The sequence below is a fragment of the Poromitra crassiceps genome (genome assembly GCF_964638095.1).
Source record: "Poromitra crassiceps genome assembly, chromosome: 1".
NCBI lineage: Eukaryota > Metazoa > Chordata > Actinopteri > Beryciformes > Melamphaidae > Poromitra > Poromitra crassiceps.
Genome location: NC_139623.1, coordinates 4,014,423 through 4,029,763, shown reverse-complemented (window position 1 = coordinate 4,029,763; position 15,341 = coordinate 4,014,423). Strand labels below are relative to the sequence as shown.

Sequence of the window (15,341 nt, the reverse complement as noted above, 5' to 3'; positions counted from 1 at the left end):
TTCCTGCTGCAGCACAGGCCGGCAGAGCCAGCGCTCGCATCTGAACTGTAATAGACCTTACCTGCTGAACATGCTACAGACATCTGAACTGTAATAGACCTTACCTGCTGAACAAGCTACAGACATCTGAACTGTAATAGACCTTACCTGCTGAACACGCTACAGACATCTGAACTGTAATAGACCTTACCTGTTGAACACACTACAGACATCTGAACTGTAATAGACTTTACCTGCTGAACACACTACAGACATCTGAACTGTAATAGACTTTACCTGCTGAACACACTACAGACATCTGAACTGTAATAGACCTTACCTGCTGAACACACTACCGACACTCTGAACTGTAATAGACCTTACCTGCTGAACACACTACAGACATCTGAACTGTAATAGACCTTACCTGCTGAACACACTACAGACATCTGAACTGTAATATACCTTACCTGCTGAACACACTACAGACACTCTGAACTGTAATAGACCTTACCTGCTGAACACACTACAGACATCTGAACTGTAATATACCTTACCTGCTGAACACACTACAGACATCTGAACTGTAATAGACCTTACCTGCTGAACACACTACAGACATCTGAACTGTAATAGACCTTACCTGCTGAACACACTACAGACACTCTGAACTGTAATAGACCTTACCTGCTGAACACACTACAGACATCTGAACTGTAATATACCTTACCTGCTGAACACACTACAGACATCTGAACTGTAATAGACCTTACCTGCTGAACACACTACAGACACTCTGAACTGTAATAGACCTTACCTGCTGAACACACTACAGACATCTGAACTGTAATAGACCTTACCTGCTGAACACACTACAGACATCTGAACTGTAATATACCTTACCTGCTGAACACACTACAGACACTCTGAACTGTAATAGACCTTACCTGCTGAACACACTACAGACATCTGAACTGTAATATACCTTACCTGCTGAACACACTACAGACATCTGAACTGTAATAGACCTTACCTGCTGAACACACTACAGACACTCTGAACTGTAATAGACCTTACCTGCTGAACACACTACAGACATCTGAACTGTAATATACCTTACCTGCTGAACAAGCTACAGACATCTGAACTGTAATAGACCTTACCTGCTGAACACACTACAGACACTCTGAACTGTAATAGACCTTACCTGCTGAACACACTACAGACACTCTGAACTGTAATATACCTTACCTGCTGAACAAGCTACAGACATCTGAACTGTAATAGACCTTACCTGCTGAACAAGCTACAGACATCTGAACTGTAATAGACCTTACCTGCTGAACAAGCTACAGACACTCTGAACTGTAATAGACCTTACCTGCTGAACACGCTACAGACATCTGAACTGTAATATACCTGACCTGCTGAACAAGCTACAGACATCTGAACTGTAATAGACCTTACCTGCTGAACAAGCTACAGACATCTGAACTGTAATAGACCTTACCTGCTGAACAAGCTACAGACACTCTGAACTGTAATAGACCTTACCTGCTGAACAAGCTACAGACACTCTGAACTGTAATAGACCTTACCTGCTGAACACACTACAGACATCTGAACTGTAATATACCTTACCTGCTGAACCTGCTACAGACATCTGAACTGTAATAGACCTTACCTGCTGAACACGCTACAGACATCTGAACTGTAATAGACCTTACCTGCTGAACAAGCTACAGACATCTGAACTGTAATAGACCTTACCTGCTGAACCTGCTACAGACATCTGAACTGTAATATACCTTACCTGCTGAACAAGCTACAGACACTCTGAACTGTAATAGACCTTACCTGCTGAACAAGCTACAGACATCTGAACTGTAATAGACCTTACCTGCTGAACACACTACAGACATCTGAACTGTAATAGACCTTACCTGCTGAACAAGCTACAGACATCTAAACTGTAATAGACTTTACCTGCTGAACACACTACAGACATCTGAACTGTAATATACCTTACATGCTGAACACGCTACAGACATCTGAACTGTAATATACCTTACATGCTGAACACGCTACAGACATCTGAACTGTAATTTTGACCTTACCTGCTGAACACATTACATTACATTACATTGTACTGTAATGTAATGTAATGTAATGTAAGGCATCTGAACTGTAATAGACCTTACCTGCTGAACACGCTACAGACATCTGAACTGTAATAGACCTTACCTGCTGAACACGCTACAGACACTCTGAACTCTAATAGACTTTACCTGCTGAACACGCTACAGACACTCTGAACTGTAATAGACCTTACCTGCTGAACACACTACAGACATCTGAACTGTAATAGACCTTACCTGCTGAACACACTACAGACATCTGAACTGTAATAGACCTTACCTGCTGAACACACTACAGACATCTGAACTGTAATAGACCTTACCTGCTGAACAAGCTACAGACATCTGAACTGTAATAGACCTTACCTGCTGAACACGCTACAGACACTCTTAACTCTAATAGACTTTACCTGCTGAACACGCTACAGACACTCTTAACTCTAATAGACCTTACCTGCTGAACACACTACAGACATCTGAACTGTAATAGACCTTACCTGCTGAACAAGCTACAGACATCTGAACTGTAATAGACCTTACCTGCTGAACACGCTACAGACACTCTTAACTCTAATAGACTTTACCTGCTGAACAAGCTACAGACACTCTGAACTCTAATAGACCTTACCTGCTGAACACGCTACAGACACATTGGAGGAAGCTGGGAGAAAAAGTGGGATTTCTTTGCATTACTCCCCCCCCCCTTGATTGTTCCCAAATTTTTCTCCCCAATTGTACTTGGCCAATTTCCCCCTGCTGACCCGGTCGCTGCTCCACCCTCTGCCGATCTGGGGAGAGCCGTAGACTAGCACCATGCTTCCTCCGACACATGCGCAGTTGCCAGCTGCTTCTTTTCAGCTGACAGCGGAGAGCTTCACCGGCAGGACGTAGCACGTGGGACGATCACACCATTCCCACCAGTTCCCTTCCGCCCTGAACAGGCGCCCCGACCGACCAGAGGAGGCGCTAGTGCAGCGACCAGGACACATACCCCTAATCCGGCTTCCTACCCGCAGACACAGCCAATCGTGTCTGTATGGACGCCCGACCAAGCCAGAGGTAATCCCGAAGCACAAACCTGTGACCCTCGTGTTGGTAGGAAAGGAATCTACCGCTACACTACCCGGACACCCAAAAGTGAGAATCGTTAATGGAGTCCCTAATCATTGCTACTGCCTTCTGCTTTCATGTGTCAAAACAATAGTCAATGTGTAGCAGTGCTCGTCACAAACCTCAGCTTGATTTGTCTGGAATGCAGTGCTTGCACAACACATCCGTGCAAAATGTGTTCATTTCTTGATTCATTATGATGCGCTCACAATACAGCATGAATACATTTTATATCAAAAGTCTCTTTCGCACCGGAAAGGTCTTGGCAGGTGCATAGGCGGAGTAGACACAGATGAAACCCACACACTTTTAATACAGAGTATATTATATACTATATATAATTCTATATATCATACTTGAAAAAGGTCATGTAACCGAAAAAGAAAAAAGAAATCCTTTTTGAGCAAGTGGAGACAGTGTGCAGGTGTCCCTTCTTCTTTAAAGTACATGAACACATTTTAAAGAATGTGCCAATCACGCATCTTTATTGGTCATCTAAGTGTATTAGATTAAATCTACAACTTATATCATGGTACATTTTTCAGATCAACAATGTGAACAATATATTACATGTTCCAGATGGAAATACAGCCCCTCTTGTAACACTCCACTAGCACACTAACCGTTATGCTAGCCGGCTCCCACAGCACAGGGCATCCAGTGCATTCCTGCCTCCAAAACAATATACACACTGTATTGGCAGAAATGGTGTAGCACTACACCAGGGAATCTGCATGCTAATATTGGGTGAACAGTGGCCGATTGTCAGAGCTGCATAGTTATTCCTGAGGAACAAAGGGGCCAGTGTCACTAAAATAACTCCTATAAGTATGGGTTTTCAACTCAATGCATGGGGACACTTATCTGATTCGGGACCCAAGCAGCGACAAGTCTTTCTGGGTCCAGAGAAAGTTGTTTTCGCCATGCTTCTTCAATATGCTAGGTAGGGTTTTAGCGATCGCATTGCTGGTAAAAAAAAAAAGAGCGAAAAAAAGACGTGTCTGTTACAGTAAAATCAACATCCCTGATCATCTCTGAATGTTTGGTCGATTGTATGAGTTCTCAACCTCATTCCCTTCTGCTAGGACTAGCAAGTCATGCATCAAAAGTAAATGAAAAGTAGATGAAAATATGATTTTGTTTGTGGGGCAAGACTAGCCTGCTTTCCTTGAGGGTGAAGCTCTTTAGAGAGACACTATTTGTCACACAACAGGTCATTGCTAAAATTATTACTAGGCCTTTAGTGAGACAAGGTTGGTGGCAAAGGCAGACATTCAAAAAGGTTCTCCATCTGTCATATTGGTCATTTACCTTTAAGGCAGACTAAGGGACTGATGATATTTACCTGCCACTCCCCTGATCGGTAAATGTCAGCAATTTTTCTTGATTTCGGTTACGTTTCCAGAAGAAAAGATCACAGTGCCAAATAACTTTGTGAATCAAACTACTGTAAGGAAAGAGCAAAAGAGCCAGAGAGACAGATATACTTGATATTGACTTTGAGCCATTTTTGACCTTTAGCCTATTTTCTCATCTTCTTCCATCATACCAGTCAATTCTGACCAAAACCTCATGAGCTGCTTCACTACAGAGCTATTAGGTGTCTCTTGCCTGGGTCTGGCTATCTGGTACACTGCAAAAACCAACCCCAAAAGCACCCAAAGCAGGTCTTTTCCAATGCATTTCGATTGCTTGCTCTGTAATCACACAGCAGGGGGTGGAATTTTGGAAAGGGTACAAAAACAATCTACTCAATTAGAACTATAGTACTGTTAAGTAAATGGCTGTGTTAACAATCTACTTGAGTAAAAGTAAAAAGTAAGAAGCGAATAAAAAATGTAAATGTAACTCATTTTCTTCAAGTTCATCCTCAACTTCAACCAAATTCGTTGGGGTTGCAATTGTATTTGTTCTAGAAGTGTTTTCTAACTCATCCATCTCCATCAACTGTGATTAAATGCCAACATATTCTTGTTACTGTCGGACTGACCGTTGTTCACCTTCAGGCAAAGTGTTGAATTCCAAAGCACTTGGTACGGCTGATGCCGGTTTGCTTATTTGCTTGTCATCTAGAGAGGTCTAATGATCACAGCGCTTCCCATACACAGCGTAGCCCCCCTCCCTCCACACACAGCGTAGCCCCCCTCCCTCCACACACAGCGTAGCCCCCCTCCCTCCGTTGCGAGTGGTGACTGTAGATTATAATTTTGATATGCAAATTAGCATATGGGCTCATCTGGCGACTTCTAGCGACTTTCTGAGCAGCCAATAGCTACTTTCCTTTGAAAAAAGTTGGCAACACTGGCAGTTAGCGAGGGCCAATTGGACAGTTTCTGGTCTGCAGTTCATAGAAAACTTGGGGGAACGTTGGAATTATTTTACTCTGAACAGAAGCTATTTAAAATGTAATAAAGTACATTACTTCAAACAAAATTGACTTAACCTCTTCCCCCCGAGCGGGCCCGCCGGCGGGCTGAGCCCTTGTCATCTCTCACAAATGACTCTCTACAGCAGCTTAGGAAGCAGGCAGGGAGACATACAGCACACCAAAATGTCGGGAAGAAACGTGGCTACAAAACTCTGACAAGCATTTGTATTCAAAAGAAAAATTATTCCAACCCCAAGCAACAATATCACCATGTAGCAAAAACAAGAAAACGGTGCATGCCTGCGTTTATGTGGTGATTTGTTTTTGCGAGTGAATCTTTTCTCTCCAAACCGCATCAGCCCTGCTGAACAGATCTGTATTTGCCTGGCTGTAGGTAGAATCGTTTTATTCAGGCTATGATCTGTGATGTGCTGAGATATCCAAATTGGCAGAGATGACAGCATAAAGCCGCAACCCGCGGACTGGATCAGTGGATCGGAGCTTCGAAAGGAAGAATGTTATTGAGTAACTGCAGTTCACCAATGAGCACAGTTGTGAATAATTGTACGCTTAAAAGGCGTGGTTATAATGCTTAAGGCCGCATGTAGCGCTGACACGAGAATAGGCAGTGCGCCGGTCCACGCCCACTAATATGAGCTGCACCTGGCGCTAAGCGCTAATAAGGCCGGTGGGACGATAGAGCCCAGTGTGCGGGAGTTATTTTCTTTTGATCCAGTCGGGTTTTCTCTCCTCTGACGCACCTGTAATTTACAGTAGGTGTGCAGAAGCTTTTGCTCCTTTAAAAATCACTAAAAAAGTACACAAAAAGCTACTCAATTACAGTAACGAGAGTAATTATAATTACTTACTTTCCACCTCTGTAGTAAAAAGATGTAAATGCAAATGATCTAAAGTCATGCTTTTCACCCACAGTTTTGATGCTACCGTGGCCACTACTTTAGCATTTCCCTGCTAGCTCTTCACCGGCCAGCTGCAGCTGCCAATCTACATGCATCACCACCATGTACTGAAAAGTAGTGCAATGAAAGTAGTGAAAGTTGTCAGGTTATGATAGAAACTGAAAATATATTCATGTCCAATTACTGAGTGAGCATCAGGACATTGAAAAAGACATATTCTGCAGGCTATGCTGTTTATAATGGCAACAGTTATAGCCATTCATTCATTCAAAAGTGACCATCGCTGGATTCGCTTGGTTGTTAGAGGAGCCATATATACATGCTGCAAGCAAGATGAAACTAGATTAAAACTAATGAGCCAGAATAATGATATAAAAAGGCTAAACGTACTAATGACTAATGACATTATTCAGGGTTAGCTGCTCTTTCATCCATTTGGGAGCCTGGTAAACCAGCCCGTCACGTGACCTCACATTTCATTTGGTTCTGCGTGACGGTCTGGCCCCAACTCTTCACCCAGTCCTTAGCAGGGGCGGGAGCATGGGCGGGCGTAGTTGCCTTGACAGACAACTCCTTCAGCCAATGAGCGTCGGATCCAGTCAAACCCAAATCCACTCGAGAGAATGGCAAAAACATGTTCTCCGCTGAGAAACTCTGAGTTGCGGCGATACTCCTGTACTTGTTTAATTGTTGTTATTGAGTCTATTTCTGCAATAACTGCACTTTATGGCTGTTTAAACTAGACAAACGCTGACATTACTCCTCGAGGTGGACAGGCAGGGAGGCGGCCATTACTGTTTTGTTAGTGCAGTGCTAGTGCTAGTGGCGTTCCTGATTGGCCAACTTGCGCTGTCAATCACAGTGCAGTCGCTGATTGGCTCTTCCGCTTTGCAGCTTCGGCTTAACACCCTCCCAGGCCTTGGGGTCAGACCATCACGCAGAACCAAATGAAATGTGAGTTCACGTGACGGGCTGGTTTACTAGGCTATCCATTTGGCCCATTTGTCTTCAAACGAGTGCAAGTTATCCCTCATTTTATAATTAACTGCTCAGAATATAGTTTTATTTATTCATAATTTAGTTATATGAAGTCTGATTTCATTTGTAAAGCCATTTGAATGTGTTCCATTTCCTTCTGAATACCCTCCTCATACAGTATAACCTTAACATACGGTACCATACCATGTGACTAGTCTGCTTCATTTTCACCACTCTCCCACCAGCACAAGACACAGATGAGCCAAATCGAATTTGCTGAAGCGTAAAATGGCACGTCTATATCTTCTCTAAGTATACTCTCTCCAAATGTGTGCTATCATTTTATGAACCGCCAAACTTATTTCTTCCATAAGCCTATATCCATAAGCCTGCTATATTTATAGTACATTAAGCTCTACCTCCCATCCTTCACTTGCTTTAAACTCCTCTTTTTATTACAGTGTCCTTGAATTGTCTACATGTGAATGGTCATAATGTCTCCATAGAAACTTTAGAAGTGGACGACGATCCTTTACTGTCTCTGAGATCAATTCATTTTTGGACAAATAACTTCTAACTTTGAGATATCTTACGAAGTGAACGTAAGTCGTAGTTTTTCTGAAGTTCTCCATTTCTCTGAGAACTATTTCATTTCTACTTGTAAAATACACCTGCTTTTCACACAAACATTCAATGTGTTTGGAACCCAGATATTCTCCTTTCTTCCTGTCATTTTTTACTTCACAAAACAAAAAGCTAACATTTGAATGAAACCTTTGTCTTCACATAACTCAACTGAGAATCATTGTTCATCCAGGTTCTCATCCTGTACTTTGTATCATCAGCAACTTCAGTTTACAATGGGGGTTGCCACCATCCCATATGAAAGTACGTGTTACACTGTAGTATGAATGTACAGAAGCAATGTCCGAAACGAGAATAAGAAACAAGTTAATATTCATGCGAATGGTGTTAATGCGATCTGTTAGCATCGTTACCTCCACCAAGGATGTTGTGTCTTCGGTGCCGTCTGTCCGTTTGTTTGTCTGTTAGCAGGATTACGGATTTATTTTTTTATTTTTTATTAGGGCAGATTCATTGCCCTAATTACCCTAAGACTGAATGCTCTAAGGCTGAGGCTATAGTTCAGTATCAGTGATATGTCATCAGTTATCAGTGATGTCATGTGAGCAAGTGAGCCCGCCCAGCGGTTGAGCTGTAGGGCGGGCGAGCCCGCGCAGCGGGCGAGCTTAGGAATCGAGCGCGTGAGATGCCTAGAATCTCCCAAAGATGTTGGCATGTTCCTTGAAAACATTCAATGCATAGTGTGACGATAAGAGGTGACAGGGGGTCATGTGACGATAAGAGGTGACAGGGGGTCATGTGACGATAAGAGGTGACAGGGGGTCATGTGACGATAAGAGGTGACAGGGGGTCATGTGACGATAAGAGGTGACAGGGGGTCATGTGACGATAAGAGGTCACAGGGGGTCATGTTCCCCATTTTGACTGCTAATGTCCCATTCACTAATACGTGAGCTTTGAATATCTTACACATGGCCTCTAACCATTTAATAAAAGTATTTGTATAACAAATCTCAACGTTTCAAGAATTTAAAGTCCAGGAAAGTCTTATCAAACTCTTCCTCTGGGTCTGAAGATTACCATCTGTGTCTGTCTTCTTGGCATATTCTATTATACGTTACATTATCTGCCAAGTCTGTAATATAACCTGTCTGGTTGAGATTAATGATACAAGGAATGATCTTTTTAAGCTGGTTTGTTGGATACCCCTGAGCAAACTTTGATCGACATTAAATAAAGTTATGGGTCTATAATGTAGGAGTTGTTGGGCCCTATCTTCCCAAAAGCGCTAATTTAGCGTTTGTGCTCACTTAACGCCGTGCGCAATGCAAATTGGGGGCGGACACAAGTGTATGCCTGTGATAATTGTACTGGGCATAGGCTGTCACATGCCAAAGCAGGCGTTTCAGCGCTAAAATGTGGGGATAGATGGCATTATCCTATCGTCAGCAGCGCACAATTACTGTGCGCTAAGAGCTTTGAAAAGGACCTCTTAGGCGCAAATACCTCACTGCGCTGGGTTGTGCACCATAATCTCCGTGCAGCGCAGCGCAGTGCAAGTAAAATTCCTTTTGGATATGTCATTAAGCACAGCCTTGCCATCAAACTATGCTGCTAAAATTGGGTATTAGCAGATAATTCAGTGAGGCAATCAACTATAACTCACTGCGAAACTTTTATCACATCGCAAAGAGGGAAATTAATTGAGAAAACTTGTTGGACAATGGACATAGGCTATTTACCTTCATAACCCGGAGGGTCGTTGGCACCACAGACGATCTGTCAATAAGCTCTCTCTGTCCTCGCACGAGTGAGTACACTCTATTACGCATGGAAAGAATTACAGCATATTGCATGCCTCGCGCAAACAGCCATTGCGAGACGGGAATCTGATTGGTTTTGATTGACGTAATGCCCAGCATTGCCTGGCCACACCCGTGAATAATTCTGGTAGTTAAGACCCCCCAAATCCCGTTTGCGCAGGCATTTTGGGGCGCAGATGATTTTGGCACGGCTCTAATTTGCGCTTGCGACACGTGCCGTGAACGTTTGCGCATCCCCGCCGAGAATTGCATCCCCAACATATTTCAGGGCTGTTGTAACTTAGGCATCAGGGAGGTCACGTCTACCAGACAATGATATCACTTTTAAACAGTTACATTTCTGTATAAATCATTACAAGTATGCTCCCGTGAGGTGGGGATGCTTTTTTTTGCTGCTGAGCGGGGCAGCAAAACTCAGCAGAAACCTGGACAAATGCACAAGGGGGACTGTTATCTTGCCTGCATTAAGGCACGCGCAAACAGGTGCGCAAGCGCTAATAGGGGATATCGCCTAGGGGTGGGGGAAAAAATCGATTCACCTAAGTATCGCGATTTTTAATGTCACGATTTTTTGGATCAATCTTTTATTCCAGAATCGATAATCGCAAATTATTTTTTTTTTTTTTTTTTTTTTTTTTTTTTTTTTTTTTGGTGCTTGCAGTCAGGCCACTCACTGAACAGCAGGCCAGGCGCCGCCTACTGGTTTACTAGTGGTTTTATTACTTTATTAGTTAGTCTGAAGTAATAATTACACTTCAGGGTTAAAGTGGGTGCATCTCATTGTAAAATTGGACTTCAAACGGCCCAAATCTGGCTTCAAACGGCCCAAATTTCACGCGCGTTGGCCCATATCGGCCTGGCCTGCTTGGTATCTAATGCCCGGCCTGAATTATGATCCCAGTCCGCCCCTGTTTTTAACTATATCGCCCAGCCCTACTCATGATATATAATATACAGTCTCTAGTGTATGATTCAACTTTTCCCATGTTCTAATCTAGTGTAAAAAAGCAAACAAACTGAAAAAATAAAAGAAAAAAATAAACAAAAATCGCAATAAATCGTAATATCGAATCGCAATAATCGTAGAATCGCAATACTTAAGAATCGCAATATAAATCGAATCGGCACCCAAGAATCGTGATAGTATCGAATCGGGAGATAAGTGAATCGCCACAGCCCTAATATCGCCTGTCAGAAGATAGGGCCCCTAGTCTGTTGGATCCTTCCCTTCTTCACGGATAACTGTAATTATTGAGTTGCACCATGTTTCAGCCCAGTCTCCATGATGTAAAGCCACATTAAAAGTTCTCTCCAAGACAGGTAAGACTATCTCTCTTTTAAACTCTGTAGAACATTTGACAGTGAAACCATCACTGAGAGCGATATCCCTGTCTTGGACAAATCATTGTCAGGGGAGAACATGGCTGTAAAGGTCCTAACCAAAGTAAACCAAAAACGTAAATTTTTAGCAAGAAAATCGCAGTTTTTAAATCCAAACACTCTGAAAACATTAGCAGAGGCCTTAGTGCAGTGCCACTATGATTATGTATGCACTTCCTGGTATAGTGGCTCACCAAAACAAATAAAGCACAGACTTCAGACATCACAAAATAAGCTGGTTAGGACAGTGCTCAAACTTCACCCACGTACACATCTCAGCTCATGGCACTTTGAAGGGCTGAACTGGTTACCTGTGGGAAAGAGAGTAGCTCAGATCAAGTTGGGGGTGGCCTTTAGAATAAGGCAAGCTACAGTCCCCTCTTATCTGCTAAATTATTTTAGCTGGGTGCATGAGACTCACATTATTCCACTAGAGGAAGCAATACAAATATAATTCCACAAAGATTTAAGAGTTCTATGGGGCAAAATTCCTTTTTGTATACAGCAGGAGTGCTATGGAACCAGTTACCATCCTCTTGCAAAGAACTGGCCACAGAAAGAGGATTTAAGGCCACCTTGAAAAAGTGGTTAGTGACTGCCTCTATCTGATAGACATGTATTAGGTAGGCTAGGCGGCGATGGGTATTTGCTTTCAGATGGTTTTTTATTTTTATTTATTTATTGTTTTTTTCCTACTGTAATAATTTGACCAACTCAAGATGTGGTGGTAGATAAATTTAATTTGATTGAGGATGCACTGACAGGTGTTACTTGTGTGATATGTCTTGTGATTTGTTTGTATGTTTCATTGTTTTGTTCCTGGGCTATAAAGTAGCTCACCGTCCTGGATGTTGCCTAATGTACCCCACCGCACTCCTTCTCCCCTCTCTACGCTACCCCGCTCCCTATCCCCAGACTCCTCCCCTCTCTACCCTACCCCTCTCCCTATCCCCAGACTCCTCCCCTCTCTACCCTACCCCTCTCCCTATCCCCAGACTCCTCCCCTCTCTACCCTACCCCTCTCCCTATCCCCAGACTCCTCCCCTCTCTACCCTACCCCGCTCCCTATCCCCAGACTCCTCCCCTCTCTACCCTACCCCTCTCCCTATCCCCAGACTCCTCCCCTCTCTACCCTACCCCTCTCCCTATCCCCAGACTCCTCCCCTCTCTACCCTACCCCGCTCCCTATCCCCAGACTCCTCCCCTCTCTACCCTACCCCTCTCCCTATCCCCAGACTCCTCCCCTCTCTACCCTACCCCTCTCCCTATCCCCAGAGGTCCACAATGGAAATAAGCCTTTTGGCTTTATTGTGTTTTTAACCTTGATGATTTTTAATTGTATGTATTCTTGCTGGGCAGAGATGTATACATATATTTTTTTAAATTGTCAAATAAATCCAATCCAATCCAATAGAGCCCCATTTTCTCCCTGTAACTGCAGGCAACTCCAGACCTTTCATTGCACTACAGTATATCAAGCATGCCTGGTCTTATTGAGGGTACATTTACATTGTTACTGGCCTGTAGCACAAAATGAGCATAATACAGAATATCTGCGGGGGTCAACAGGGTTGTTGATCATAATGAAGAGTCAACAGGTACTTGGCCAGGAAACTGAAATACACTTTAGGTGGTTCGGCTCAGAAATATCTTAGAGTGTGTATTTTTTTGATCAAAAATGCCTCTTTCCTCCCAATACTGCCTAATTGAGGTCCAGAGATTCAAGTGTTGGCTTTTGGTTTTGTCTAGGGTTTGACACTGTACTACGGATATGATAACTGTGCATTATGGATGTTATAGTATGGTATAGTATCTGTCGTGTCGAGATAGCAAAGCTCTTGACAGTGGTTCCTGGAGAACTCAGCACTTAGCTCCCCTGCAAACTGTATTGTAATTGTTTGTAGTAGTTATTTTGAGTCTTTGTTGTCTGTGTCTCTTGAATTATTATTATTTTTGTCTTATTTTTGGTGCTTCATGCCTTGCTTTTCCTTATGTCTCTGTATGTAGTATGTTTTGAACTGAAAAACCCAATAATAAAATTTGAATAATAACAAGTACTTGGCCAGGAGCTGAGAATTCAGACTTTCAAAACTCATTTTCCCGACTTTACTATATTTTGGAAGCAACTCACTGATCCCCGCTTTTTCAACTGCTCAGCAATGGAGGTCAGTGCAACTTTTGTTTTCAAGGCAAAAATGATTCCAGTATTTTGCATGGTGATATATGACCTCTTCCCTGGATGTTTCTCTCTCTGTGCTAATTAGCAAGGGCATTTAGATGTTTACTGCCTGTAGCACAAAGTAACCATAATACAGTATTTATATCTGCGGGGGTCAAGAGGGTTGTTGATCATAACAGTTACTTGCCCAGGAGCTGAGAATTCTGACTTTCTCAGTCTGACTTTACTATATTTTGGAAAAAACTTTCTGACCCCCATTTTTTTTTGCTACGGCCAGCAAGCCAGCGGCTCTCTATAAGTCACTCTGTTGGTGACTTGGTCTGTCCACAAAAAGTTCACCATGCTTTAGCAGGCACAATTTTTGCCCTAGGAGGCTGAATTGGGCACTGGTGTGTGTGAAGGTATGTGTTTGTGTTCATGGCAATTGGCTAAAAGGAGGGCGGTGGGGGGCAAATTTCACAATGGAGTGGATGACATCACAATGGGGTGGATGACTTCACACTCTGACTGACATCGCATATCTGGTCGCATATATTGCGAATTTGCGCTTGTTCAACTGCTCAGCAATGGAGGTCAGTGCAACTTTTGTTTTCAAGGCAACAATTATTCCAGTATTTTGCTTGGTGATATATTACGTCTTCCCTGGACATTTCTGTTGGACCGCTATGCTAATTAGCTAGCTTACTCCTCTACTCTGAACATGTGACTTTATTAATTAGGCTATGTCAATTACAGGCTGTAAGCTGTCCTACAGACTTGTCTCGCCAACTGAGTTCAATGAACGTCATAGGTTACGTAATGGTCATAGGTTACGTAATGGCACTTTAACTGATGCTTGTCCATCTGGTACAGGTTGTGATCAGCTCTTATTTGTTTTTAACGTGCATACTTCTAATGTTGTGTTTTTATTGTGAACCCTGTCTAAGAGTGACAACTACATGAGTATAATGTAGGGCTGTCAGCGTTAATGTATTAGCCATTCATCCCAGATGCATAACGGGTTGCCTTTTTTTTTAATCACGTTTTAATCGCATATTATTTTGTCCCTTCCACACACCCTTAGGTGGCTAATCAAGTGCCATGGATTGCTGCTGCTTCCTACTGCCTGTGTCATTCACACCACAGTAATGGATAAAAAGGGGAAAGACTTTAAAAGACTCCCAGGCGCTTTAGTTGACAAATGAAAAATGCATCTTGTGTAAAACGGAATTTCAATATCACTGATGGACTTTGAGTTTGAGCTAACGTTAATCAGACTAGTGGGCAACTGCTTTGCCAAAGCACTATTTTAGAATGTGGGTTGGCCAGAGACCTGTGGATGAACTACATCTAAGAAGTTAACTACAGCAATAGCAATTGCTAAATGGGTGGGAACTGAACTGACTCCTGACCGCATGCTACAACAGTGTGGTCTTGAAACCATGACTTACAGGTAGGAGACAACTTCAAAAGTTTTGCATTTAACTGTCATCCTGTCTATAACCATTCTGTTCCGGCTAACAGGAACATAGTGCTTATTCTGTGAATATATTTGTATGTATCTTTGCCAGGCAGCTGCCGGCCTACATCTGGCTCTGTCTGAGGCTGTATCTGATGATGTCAATGCACAGGAGGTGACATCAACAGAGACCAACACATTGATGATGTCATAAGTCCTACGTCAATAATTACATCATTAGTGATGTGTCATAAATCCCACTCTACTGAAGCTAAGTACGACTGGTAGACAGTGGACCAGAAGTACAAAGCCTTGCAAGTGAAAATGCCTACCAGCAGCCAGCTGCCTGGCTTTTTTTTTGCCAAGCAGCCAGTTGACATTCACACGTCTTGTTGAAGTAGACATCTCACTACTATAATAAGGTGGACCGGTCCTATGGCGCA

General features: G+C 42.9%; 1 protein-coding gene across 1 annotated transcript in view; it reads right to left on the bottom strand.

Moving 5' to 3' along the window:
• LOC310783989 (myelin basic protein-like) overlaps positions 1–15,341 on the bottom strand; it is a 99,989-nt gene that overhangs the window by 511 nt on the left and 84,137 nt on the right. The window lies entirely within an intron of this gene.